The following is a 13,051-nucleotide window of genomic DNA, read 5'->3' as shown; positions in this document are numbered from 1 at the left end:
GCAGCCACTCTGGAAAATTGTGTGGAGGTTCCTCAAACAGTTAAAAATATACCTGCCCTACGACCCAGCAATTGCACTGTTGGGGATTTACCCCAAAGATACAAATACAATGAAACGCCGGGACACCTGCACCCCGATGTTTCTAGCAGCAATGGCCACTATAGCCAAACTGTGGAAGGAGCCTCGGTGTCCAACGAAAGATGAATGGATAAAGAAGATGTGGTTTATGTATACAATGGAATATTACTCAGCTATTAGAAATGACAAATACCCACCATTTGCTTCAACGTGGATGGAACTGGAGGGTATTATGCTGAGTGAAGTAAGTCAGTCGGAGAAGGACAAACATTATATGTTCTCATTCATTTGGGGAATATAAATAATAGTGAAAGGGAAAATAAGGGAAGGGAGAAGAAATGGGTGGGAAATATCAGAAAGGGAGACAGAACGTAAAGACTGCTAACTCTGGGAAACGAACTAGGGGTGGTAGAAGGGGAGGAGGGCGGGGGGTGGGAGTGAATGGGTGACGGGCACTGGGTGTTATTCTGTATGTTAGTAAATTGAACACCAATAAAAAAAAATGTGTGTGTTTATGTGTGTATGAGTGAGAGAGAGAGACACTCAAGATCTACTTTAAAAAATGTATTTATTCATGAGAGACACACAGAGAGAGGCAGAAACATAGGCAGAGGGAGAAGCAGGCTCCCTGTGGGGAGCCTGATATGGGACTCGATCCCAGGACCCTGGGATCATGACCTGAGCCAAAGGCAGATGCTCAACCACTGAGCCAAGAAATACTTTTAAAAGAATTTGCAAAGGTCTCATGATTCAATGTATTTTGTGCATGTGACAGAGCATGAAAAAATAAATATTCATTGAATGAAATGTTCATTAAAGTCAAGTTTGCTTTTTCTATTTACCTTTAGATATTAGAACAGGAATTGAGAAATGCTGTGGATTACCAGGATAAAGGGCTGCTGACTGAGGTCATGTGATTGTGTTTAAAAACACGTAGGAAGGGCCAAATAAAACTGGTGACTACAAACAAGTGATAAAGGAAATTGAGAAGATGGTTTTTAGAAATGACTTTCATTTAAAGAATTACTGGAATATGAAATGTGGAACGCGGCTCCCCAGGGAAATAGCTGAAGTCACCAAGCATCAAGTCATTTGAAATAGGGAGGGATGACTCATAGCATGTCTTAGGAGAGTGTGGCTAGCCCTGAAATACTGATGGGAAGATTAGCCCAGAGAAATTAATGAGATAAACGTACATGTCACCAAATTATCAAAAACAGCTACAGATGAAAATGGAGAATACAAGTAATCCATTCTTTCCAAACAAGTGAAACGCCCAGGTGCAAATAACTCTGCAAGGTGCTAACAGGGAGTCATCCTCATATAGCTGGGAGATGCCCAGAGTGGTTAAGGATGTGAGTTCTTGAAACAGACCGTTTGGGGTTGAATCCCAGGTCTCCCACTTATTAGCTGCATAGGCTTGAACACATCATTTACTTTCTCTGTGCCTCAGTGTCCTCATTTATAAAATGGGGAGAATAATGGCCATGCCTACTTATAAAGTGGTCATATGGATTAAAGGAGTTCAAATGTGCAGAGCGGTTACAACTGATTTGTTCTATTTAGGAAATGTTAGCTTTATTTCTGCATAGGAAATGTTAGCTATTATTACCCATGGTTCAAGGAGACTATGACTTGCCCATAGTCATGAATCTAGACAGGCACAAAGGTAGGCCTTGGACTCTCCATTCACGTCATCTTCTTTTATGTCAAGCTGTTCTCCATATAATGTATCTGTACACATGTGCATGTGGATTGGGGGAGGCAAGAGAGAGACATGGAAGCAATATTAGCAAAATGCAATTGTTTATTATTTTATATCACTTCCATAGCACTATCATATTTGAGTCTCAAACCAACTTTATGATACTAGGTTTTGTTTATTTTATTTTTTATTTTATTTTTTAAAAAAGATTTTATTTATTCATGAGAGACACACAGACAGAGGCAGAGACATAGGCAGAGGGAGAAACAGGCTCCCCATCATGACCTGAGCCGAAGGCAGGTGCTCAACCACTGAGCCACCCAGGCACCCCCATACTAGGTTTTAAAAAGTCCTCATTTCATAGATATAGAAATGGAGATTCAATAGACAAGCAATTTGCCTAAGACATCAGACTGATGAGTCATAGACCTTGAATTCAAAACCAGGCATTCTGACCTCCATTTGTGCCCCTCTCTTCCCTCTCTTTGCACTCAACTTTGCACCTGTGGCTAAAGCTGGATGTGGGATAAATGATAGAAGAAGCACATGTGGGAAGCATAGCAGAAGGAGGCCTGATGTCCTGCAGGTGAGGGCCATCAGGGAGGGCTTGTTGGAAGAGAGGACATCAGTCTAAGTTCTTTCTCTTCCTCCTCCAAAGAGTTCTGGAATGCATTCATTTAATTCCAACCCCCCTTCCACATCTTCTATCATCTCTTACCTGGATTTCTGTCTTCTGACTGGTCAATCCATGCTCTGCATGCAGCCCTAATGATTACTCTAAGGAACAAATCTGAACATGTCACTCCCATCCCCATCTCTGCCCTCACCCGTTTAGTGACTTGTCATCCCCTCCAGAGCAAGCTGACCTCCTCCAGGGCAATTACAGTTCTTCAATTCTGGCCTATGCTCCTTTACTAAGATCTGCCTCTTCCCACTACCCCAATGCTTCTTCCATGCTAAAATACATTTCAGCCCAAACCTGCTCCACATCCTATGTCATAAGGAAAATACAAATTACAATAGCAAAGAGATACCATTACACACCCTATTAGAATGGTCAAAATCTGGAACCCTGACAGTGCTAACTGCTGGTGAGAATGTAGAGCATTAGGAACTCCCATTCATTGTGGGTGGAATGCAAAATGGTATAGTCACTTTGGAAGACAGTTTCTTGGTTTTCTACAAACGTAAACATACTCTTACCTTGTGATTCAGTAGTTGCACTCCTTAGTATTTACCCAAAAGAGTTGAAAGCTTCTGTCTACAAAAAACCTGCACACAGATGTTTATAACAGCTTTCCTTGTAATTGCCAAAAGTTGGAAGCAGTCAAGATGCCCTCCAGTAAGTGACTGGATAAACTGTGGTCCATCTAGACAATGGAATACAGACACTCCTTGGAGATATTGCAGATTGGGTTCTAGAGCACTGCAATAAAGCGATTATTGCAACAAAGTGAGTCAAGTGAATTTTTTGGTTTCCCAGTGCATAGAAAAGTTATGTTTACACTATAGTGGGGTCTATTAAATGTGAAATAGCATTATATCTTTTAAAAAAATCCCAAGGTACACGCCTTAATTAAAAAACGCTTTGCTGCTAAGAACTGCTAACCACCATCTGAGCTTTCGGCCAGTCATAATCTTTTTGCTGGTGGAGGGTCCACCAGCTGCCTCCATGTTGAGGGCTGCTGACTGGTCAGGGTGGTGGTTGCTGAAGGTGGGGGTGGCTGTGGCAATTTCTTACATTAAGGTGACAGTGACGTTTGCTGCGTCGATTGTTTCTTTCATGAAACATTTCTCTGTAGTATGTGACACTGTTTGATAGCATTTTACCCACAGTAGAACTTGTTTCAAAATTAGTCAATCCTCTCAAACCCTGCCGCTGCTTTATCAACTAAGTTTACATCATATTCTAAATCCTCTGTTGTCACTTCAATGACCTTTGTCACATCTTCACCGGGAATAGATTTCATTGCAAGAAACCAGTTTCTTTGCTCCTTCATCAGAAGCAACTCCTCATTCGTTAAAGTTTATCATGAGATTGCGGTGATTCAGTCCCATCTGTGGGCTCCCCTTCTGATTCTAGTTCTCTTGCTGTTTCCACCCCATCTGCAGTCAGAACGCACACAGCATGTATTGGTTAAGTTTGCCATCTTATATGGGTACAATCCACGGTGCCCCTGAACAATTACAGTAGTAACATCAAAGATCACTGACCATAGATCCCCACAAGTAGAATAATAATGAAAAAGTTTGAAATATTGCAAGAATTAGCAAAATGTGACAGAGAGACATGAGGTCAGCAAATGCTCTTGGATAAATGGCACTGATAGGCTTGATGCCGGGTTGCCAGAAACATTCAATTTGTTAAAAAAAAAAAAAAAGCAACATCTGCAAAGCACTATAAAGTGAAGCACAATAAAACAAGTTGTGCCTGTATTTTCAGTTTCCCCATTTTACAGATGAGAATACTAAGGCTCAGAAGTCAGGGTGGACCTCATTCTAGGTTTAGAACTAGAATTTGGGTTATGCAATATTTTTTAAAAAGATTTTATTTATTTATTCATAGAGACAGAGAGAGAGAGAGAGACAGAGAGAGAGAGAGAGAGAGAGAGAGAGGCAGAGACATAGGCAGAGGGAGAAGCAGGCTAGCCCAACGTGGGACTCGATCCCAAGTCTCCAGGATCACACCCCGGGCTGCAGGTGGCACTAAACCGCTGCACCACCAGGGCTACCCCGAGTTACGCGATATTGACTGTCCAATTGCTCTTAGATGTTGAGTGCTAAAATGATCTGCTAAACCTAAGGACTCAGCTTTGTCAATATGGCCCCAGCTTATCCTCCAGTCTATGACATGAGTCAATTCCAAAGGTCTAAAGAAGAAATTGAACAAAGTCTTAAAAACCAGGGGATATTATGCAGAGCAAAATCAGTCTGTAAGAGAAAGACAGATATCATATGATCTCACTCATATGTGTAATTTAAGAAACAAAACAGATGAACATAGGGGAAGGAAAGGAAAAATAAAATAATCTCATGTAAAAACAGAGAAAGAGGCAAACTATAAGAGGCTCTTTTTTAAAAAAGATTGGGATCCCTGGGTGGCGCAGCGGTTTAGCGCCTGCCTTTGGCCCAGGGCGCGATCCTGGAGACCCGGGATCGAATCCCACGTTGGGCTCCCGGTGCATGGAGCCTGCTTCTCCCTCTGCCTGTGTCTCTGCCTCTCTGTGTGTGTGTGTGTGACTATCATAAATAGAAATTAAAAAAAAAGATTTTATTTATTTATTTGAGAGAGAATTAGCAGGGGAAGGGGCAGTGGGGGAGGAAGAAGCAGATTCCTCCCTGAACAAGGAACCGGATGTGGGGCTTGATATGGGGCTTGATCCCAGGACCCTGAGATCATGACCTGAGCTGAAGGCAGATGCTTAATCAACTGAGCCACCCAGACAACCCACCATAAGAGACGCTTAAGAATAGAGAACAAACTGAGGGTTGCTGGATCAGGGATGGGATGGGGGGTAACTGGGTGATGGGCATTAAGGAGGGCACCTAATGTGATGAGCACTGAGTGTTATATGAAAGTGATGAATCACTAAATTTGACTCCTGAAAACAATACTATGTTAGATATTAACTAACTTCAATTTACATTTTAGAAACCTCCACAAACAAACAAACAAACAAACAAACAAACACAGGGGCTAGCTAAGATTTGAAGTAGCAGAGAAAACAAGGAAGGGCCATGCAAGTGAAGAGAAGTAACAAATGGAGAATTAGGAACATTAAATACTTGACAAGTGGTTTATGTATTAACTTAAAAAATGTGATTCACTGGCTTTTTGTTTTAAAGGAATAATGGCCACTGATTTTCATTTCCAACCCAAACAGATCTCATCAGTTACCAGCTGGCCAAGAAACCTCTACAATCCCCCCTTCCCTGAGTCGCAAATTCCAGACCTGTTAAGACATGGGGTCCTACAAATGGTTAAAGGCAGAGATCATGAAATGTAAAACTGGGTCCTGTTTTGAACGTTTCAAGTGAAAACAATGGGAGCCTTCACATAGAATCTACTCGATAAATATGGTCTGGGGATGCCTGGGTGGCTCAGCGGTTGAGCTTCTGCCTTTGGCCCAGGGCGTGATCCCGCACCACAGTCCTGGGATCGAGTCCCGCATCGGGCTCCCTGCATGGAGCCTGCTTCTCCCCCTGCCTGTGTCTCTGCCTCTCTCTCTCGGTGTCTCTCATGAATAAATAAAATAAATGAATCTTAAAAAAAAAAAGAAACAAAGGTAAGTAATCTACCCGATAAAGAGTTCAAAGTAAGAGTCATAAAAAAAATGCTCACTGTATAAAAAATAAATAAATAAAAAATAAATTAAAAAAAATAAAAATAAAAATAAAAAATAAAAAATAAATTTAAAAAATATGGTCTGAAAGTTGAAGTGGAATTAGCATGTGAATGTCCTCCACGATGCAACCGGTCTTATCAATTATAGCCACCTCGCAGCCTGAGCACCTCGCGAAGAATTGCCAATAAAAAATACTAAAATAAGCTTTGCACAAGATGGGAGTATCATGACATCTGTTTTCAAAATTACTCTGCTGTAATTGTTGCATCTCATTATAGTCGGTAAAAATTGTATTCTTTCACCTGGGATAAGAGCATGTGCTTTTAAATAGCATCACTTCAGAAATGAGGATTGCAAATCCATGCTAATTATACCGTTGTGTCGTACCTGCCATAAAGAGAGGATTCTCGCCTATGATTTGTATCGGTAAAGATGTTTATGGCTGTGGGCAGCAATAAACCCCACATCAAATTGACTTAGGGAATTAATGTAATAGCACGTGCAACAGGAAGTCCAGAAGTAGAGTGAGCTTCGGGGATTCAGCAGTGCCATTAGGGACTTGAGTTCTTCCTCTGTCTCCCCTCTGAGGCTTTGAAATTGGCAAAAAAGAGAGAGAAGGAATTGCCTCTTAAGCCTGCAGGGTGGGCCTCATCCTAAGGCAAGCTCCTGGGGTTGCTGGATGCTCTCGTAGGAGGAGGATGGCTGCGGGCTGCAATCTGCATCCCATCCACCCTCGAAAGCATCTATCAAGTGAGGGGGAGGCTCCTCCTTCGTCTCTCCTAAAATCGAGGAAGCTTTTTTCTCAGATGCACTCAGCAAGTCTCTCCTAGCATCTGTCTTTGCTCCAAACTGGCTTAGGCCTGCCCAGTCCTGAACTAATCACTGGCGAGGGGGATGAAATTTGCATGGTCAGCTGTGGGAAATGGATTCTGAGGAATTCCCCCCACAATATCCACCAGACTATGATGTGTTTTGGCTCAATATTAAACCTTCATAGGACAGTAAGGAAGCCCTCTCTGGAAAATGGCAATAATCCCAGGAAGTATGATTTAATGTAGCAGACAACACGGTTTCCTTTGATGCATTGCAAACTGTCTACATTAGAAGTGGGAGCACCTGCACTAAGGGGGGGCATTTGATGGGATGAGCACTGGGTGTTACACTACATGTTGGCAAATTGAATTTAAATAAAAAATTGAAAAAAAGAAGCTACATAAAAATTAGAACAAACCCAAGGGGGGGGGGAGTAGGAGCACCCACCATCTCATAAGTTTCCGTTAGTCCCAAAGATTTTTGTGGCAAAATAGGACATGCTCTGAGAAGTAGCCCCGTAAGAAAACTTCCCTAGGTCTGTTCTCTGATGTCACTGTCCCTTTCTTTTGGTTTGGCCTTTGCAAAAAGGAAGGAGTCATTTCTTTTTAAAACTAGGTCCCGTGGTTCAGGAGCTTTCTCTCCACTCTTGTGGTCCAGCAACACCACATCTTTTACCTTTACCACCATGGTCCACCCTGTTGAGGTACACAACTAGATTTTATGGTAACCCTGGAAAAATTTGGGTTCAAGATAGTAACTGCTTATTGGTTGGCTGCTGTACACTTAAGCTAATTCGCAAATGTAGTCCTGATTGAGCCACGGTTATAAACCCTCAGGGCAATGCCACGCTACCTTTAATGTGCGTACGAATGACCGTGATCTGGTTGGAGTGCAGATTCTGGTAGAGTAAGTCCTCAGGAAGGATTATGTGACAGTCAGCAAGACAAGGAGAGCTCCAGGGGGACATGGTGAGATGATGGCACGCTAGGACACGGGTGGGAGGAGCAAAATAAACTCTGGGGGAGGTCGCCTTGTAATTCTGTACTGTTCCTAGGGAAGGTGGAGGACTGAACCAGAGGTATTGGATCTGCTGCCCGTGGACCACAAGACTTAGCCCAGCGGAGCCTTCTGCCCACACAAGCCTCCATGAGATAAAACATGACGTCACACGTGTTAAGCTTCTTTGACTTCTTCCTCTCTTGCATTTCCCAGTTCTAGATTTCATATTGACTGATATACAGTCTCACAATCTGCAACTAGACAACTTACTTGCCAGGTCCTTCGCACAGTTTTCCGGTTGGCCACTTGCCCTCAATTCATGGCAATTGTCAATTTGCTTGAGTAGGCACCTGCCAAGCACTGGTGTTCCCATGAAGGGTGATACCCATCTGCCCCTCTGCCTTCCAGTGTGACATCACGTAGCTGGCCTCACAAGAAAAGGTCTGGATGACAAAACCAGAGGCACACCCCTCTCCAAGATCTTCAGCGTATCTTTTCCACTCTCCGCTTGAGACACACGCACACCGGCAGGATGTTTGTGAGATCTAGAGGGAATCTGTGTTCCTGGAGGGGTCTCCAGAACTGTTTGAGGGGAGTCTTGCTTTCCCATTAGACCAGTGTTAGGGAGAGTGATAGGCAGAAAACAATTGTATTTCTTTTCTTTAAATTTTATTTATTTATTCATGAGAGACACACAGAGAAAGGCAGTGACAGAGGCAGAGGGAGAAGCAGGCTTCCTGCAGGGGGCCCGATGCGGGACTCAATCCCGGGACTCTAGGATCACACCCGGGGCCGAAGGCAGGTGCTCAACCACTGAGCCACCCAGGCGTCCCGATTCCATTTCTTTCATCTAGTTCAGCGCCTCTTCCAAAATAAGCATTTCCTTTTAAGCATTGCTGGAAACCATTCATCCAGTTTCTGTTTGAACTCCTCTGAGGCAAGCCATTCCTTTTTTTTTTCTTAATATTTTGACAGCTCTATATTTTAGAAGTTCTATATTCTTAGCTGGGAACTGGCATCACTGTATCACTTCCTCACTTTGGCTCTAGTACTAATTTTTTTTCATTCCTCTTCCACTTAGAAATTCTTCAAAAACTTAAAGGCAGGTATCAATTTCCCTAAGGTTTCTCTTTCCCCCCCCAAAAATTTAATGATTCCAAATATAACGTGATTTCTATACTTTATTACCGTCATAACTCTTGCTTATGTCTTTTTTACCATTATCCATCTTGATATTGCCCAGGACTTTCCCAGTAAAATTTAAACATTAGGACCAGTCCCTCTTTTGAGGTGAGTACTAGATATTAACCCGGAAGAAGAATCATTGGCATGCTTGCTTGCTTGTGTAAACAGCCAGTTAGGAGCATAGACTTCTATCGCCTTTGGGCCAACTAGAACACCTAAAACATCCTTCCCTTCCCTTCCCATCCCATCCCTTCCCTTCCCTTCCCTTCCCTTCCCTTCCCTTCCCTTCCCTTCCCTTCCCTTCCCTTCCATTCCATTCCCTTCTCTTCCCCCTTCTCTTTTCTTCCCTTCCTCCCTCCTTCCTTCCTTTCATCCTTTTTCTTAAATAGGAACAGCTAAAAATAAATAGGAACAACTATTAAATAAGCCATCTTCCATCCTAGAAGGTAGTTGACATAGTACAAACAGCATGGCACTTAGAATCAGAAGGCATTCGTCCAAGCTCTGGCTCTTACCACTTACCAACCTTGAATAAGTCACTGTCCTCTTTGGGCCTCCATTTTTTTACCTGAACCAAAGCTCTTCAGAAGATCTGCCTTACCTAACTGGTGGAGTTCTCTGGAAAGTCAGTTAGGCAATACATGTCAGACACTTTTCCTGTTTGAAAACATGATACAAATTTTATTAACACTCAGGTATTATTCCGTGCCTGTTATTCCATCCTTCAATCCAGCACCTATTCTGTTATCCCATTAATCCAATTTAATTCTTGAAGGTACTAAGTCTGAACTAATGCATCAAGATACTTCCTGAGTTGAGTAAGACAAAGTGAGTTAATAAGTTTTAGCTCAGGGTTTATTCTAAATCAATTTCAATATGATCACTTTCCTTTTGATGTATACTGTTTTGGTTTTTGTGCTTGTATTTTGAGAAGAATTTAAGGCAAAAAGAGAAAGAAAAGCGTAAGAAAAAATACGTGAACACAGGATGGTATTTTGTGTGCCATTTTTATTTTTGTGTTTTTATGTGTCTAATACGCAGAACATTGCAGATGGAGTTGAAATCCCCTCCGTCCTCCTTTCCAGTCCCATCTCCCATCCTCTCCAGAGTTGACTGCCAGTGCAAAGCGACCTGCATCCCCCCAGCTGATGTTCCTGTGTCTTACTATGTAGATAGACATCCGTGAATGGCATATAACAGGGCTGTGTGTGTTTAAAATGACACAAAGGCAATTATACTATGTGTATCCCACTGCAAATTGCTCTATTTAATCAGTGGTGTGTGTTGGAGATCTGTGTTGAAACATATAGTTCATGTATTCATTCTAGGCAATGTGTTCAATCTATGCACATAGCATATTTATAAATTCCTCTGTTGACCAATAATTAGGGTGTTTCCCAGTTGTTTTGTAATTGAAATGACGCTACAATGCCCATTATTCTAGAGCTCTCCTGATGTTTCTGTGCCAGACTTTTCTCCAGGGTTTATCCATCAGAGTGGAACTGTGGAGTTCCAGGCTATGCACATTTTTAATGATAATAAATGCTGTAAAATTGTTCTTCAAAATGGTTATGTCCATTTTCACTCCCACCAGCAGTGATGAAAGTTACTTTCCCCCTACATCATTTCCAACACTTTGTATTTAGAGGTTTGAAATAGCGTCTCGCCTGAATTTCTGAGTTTGAGGGTTTTAAAATAAATATATATTAGGCATTTATATTTTCCATTCTGTAAATTGCCTGTCCCTATCTGAATTCTTTTCCACATGCTGCTGTATCAGATCATCACAAGGGTAGTGGCTTAAAACAACACGAACTTTTTTTTTTTTTTTTTAACAACACGAACTTATTATCTTACAGTTCTGGAGGTCAGAATTCTAAACTGGGTCTCACTGGATTAAAATCAAGATGATGGCAGGGCTGCACTGCCTCCAGAAGCTTTGGAGAAGAATTTGTTTCCTTGCTGTCCTGTGTATTGTAGAATGTTTAGCAGCATCCCTGACCTCTATCCACTAGAGCCAGTAGCACCGCCTCCCCCCCCCCCCCGCCGACCCCGCATTGTGACAACCAAAAATGTCTTTGGACATTGCAAATGTCCCCTGGGGGACAAAACCACCCCTGGTTGAGAAGCACTTATCTGCAGCTTTATGCTCTGAATCAATTTCCGTTTCCTCCTATGATACTAACTGAAGGTTCTGCCAAAGGCAGAGCTGGGTACAAAGATAAAAGAAAGGTCCCCTGTTATCTGGCAGTTATGTGGATAAATTAGGCAAGTACACATAAGATTTTAAATCCAGGCAAAATGAGATAAACTGCTACAGGAATGTGTAACAAAAATTAAAACAAGGATGTTTATATTCTAGATCATTTTGTACTTGAGATCATCAGTGGAGATATCTCTCATAATAGGCTTAGAAATAAGACTTCAGTCTATGTTTATTGTGTCACTTATAGGTGAACATTGTTTCAACATGTCATATACACAAATGAAGTGAAAACTTCTTTTTCGTTTTAATCTACTTTCATTTTATATTAAAAAGGAACCATAATCACTAATTATGGATAGTGGATGAAAATAGGTTCTTTGAGATTTCACTGCGAACCTGAAAATTAACTGAGAAAATAATTATGGTTTGAGCAATTTCCATATAATTATAGGATAGCTCTATAATCTCCACAATTTTTCCTTTTTAAAAAGCTCAAGGCCTCATTAGGTTTATATTATTAAATTGCTCTGAAGATCCAAGACACTTGCAGTTAGAAATCTGAGTTTCTGTCCGTTTATTTCCTGCCACGCTTGAAGAACCTAGATTGTGTCTCCCAAATAAATCTTCCTCTTCTTGGTCCAACTGATTTAACATTTTACGATTGTAAGATATATCCAGAGATAATGTAATGAACCCTTTTGCTATTCCTATCGATCATGAAGACACAGGTTAACCCCGAGGAGCAGAAGAGGCAGGGCCAGAGGAGCCATGGCCAGCAAGCTTGAGCATGCCTAGAAAGAACTGAGAACTGGACAAAGAAGGGGCCCAGGCCTTGCCAGCAGCTCCAGTTCTTCTCGGTTTCCACTCCTGACAGACGAGGGAAGAAAGACCATGGAAAGGCATGGATCCCATTCTGTTTGGCTGCATGTACAGACCTGCAGGAGGCCAGGAGCCCAGACTGCAAATCCACCCAGGTGTACCTTTCCTGAGAACCAGAGAGGCCCGTATGTTGGGGTGGGGGTGAAGTGGGGGAGAGTAGGCGTCTCTGGGGAGTTTTTTGGTTCTCCAATTCGCAAAAAAAGGGTGAAGGAGCTTTTCTGACATGTTGGCTGCAATGGTAGGATTTAAGCATATTCCACTGGCAGAAGGCACAGCTCTCACAAGGCCAATTTATAGCATCCTACTCCGAGCAGTAATGTTTAATACATGTCAAATATTAATAATGTCTGATTTTGCTAAGGCCTCCTGCGTGAGTGTCCTGGCCTGATGAAACTACCCAGGGTTCAGGGTCCACAAGGAGAATTAAAATACAGTGTGTTGAATGCTGCAGGAAGGTTACATGTAGCGGGCAGGACGAACAGAGACCATGATGCATGAGAGAAGATTGAAATAGACATATACTTCTTTCTGGATTATTTTAATTTTATTATATAAGTTGTTAAAATTTATATTGCGTTTTTAAAAAGATTTTATTTACTTGAGAGAAAAAGGGAGAGCACGAGCAAGGGCAGGAGAGAAGGGGAGGAGAAGGAGGGGGAAAGAACCTCAGGCAGACTCTGCACTGAGCACGGAGCCCGATGCAGGGCTCTATCTCGTGACCCTGAGATCATGACCTGAGCCTAAACCAAGAGTTGGATGCTTAATCAACTGAGCCACCCAGGTGCCCTTATATTATAATTTTAAGTAGACTTGGGTCTTAATTTTTATTTTTCTGTGTAT

The sequence above is a fragment of the Canis lupus genome, chromosome X (genome assembly GCF_011100685.1).
Source record: "Canis lupus familiaris isolate Mischka breed German Shepherd chromosome X, alternate assembly UU_Cfam_GSD_1.0, whole genome shotgun sequence".
NCBI lineage: Eukaryota > Metazoa > Chordata > Mammalia > Carnivora > Canidae > Canis > Canis lupus.
This window is presented reverse-complemented; position numbering follows the sequence as displayed.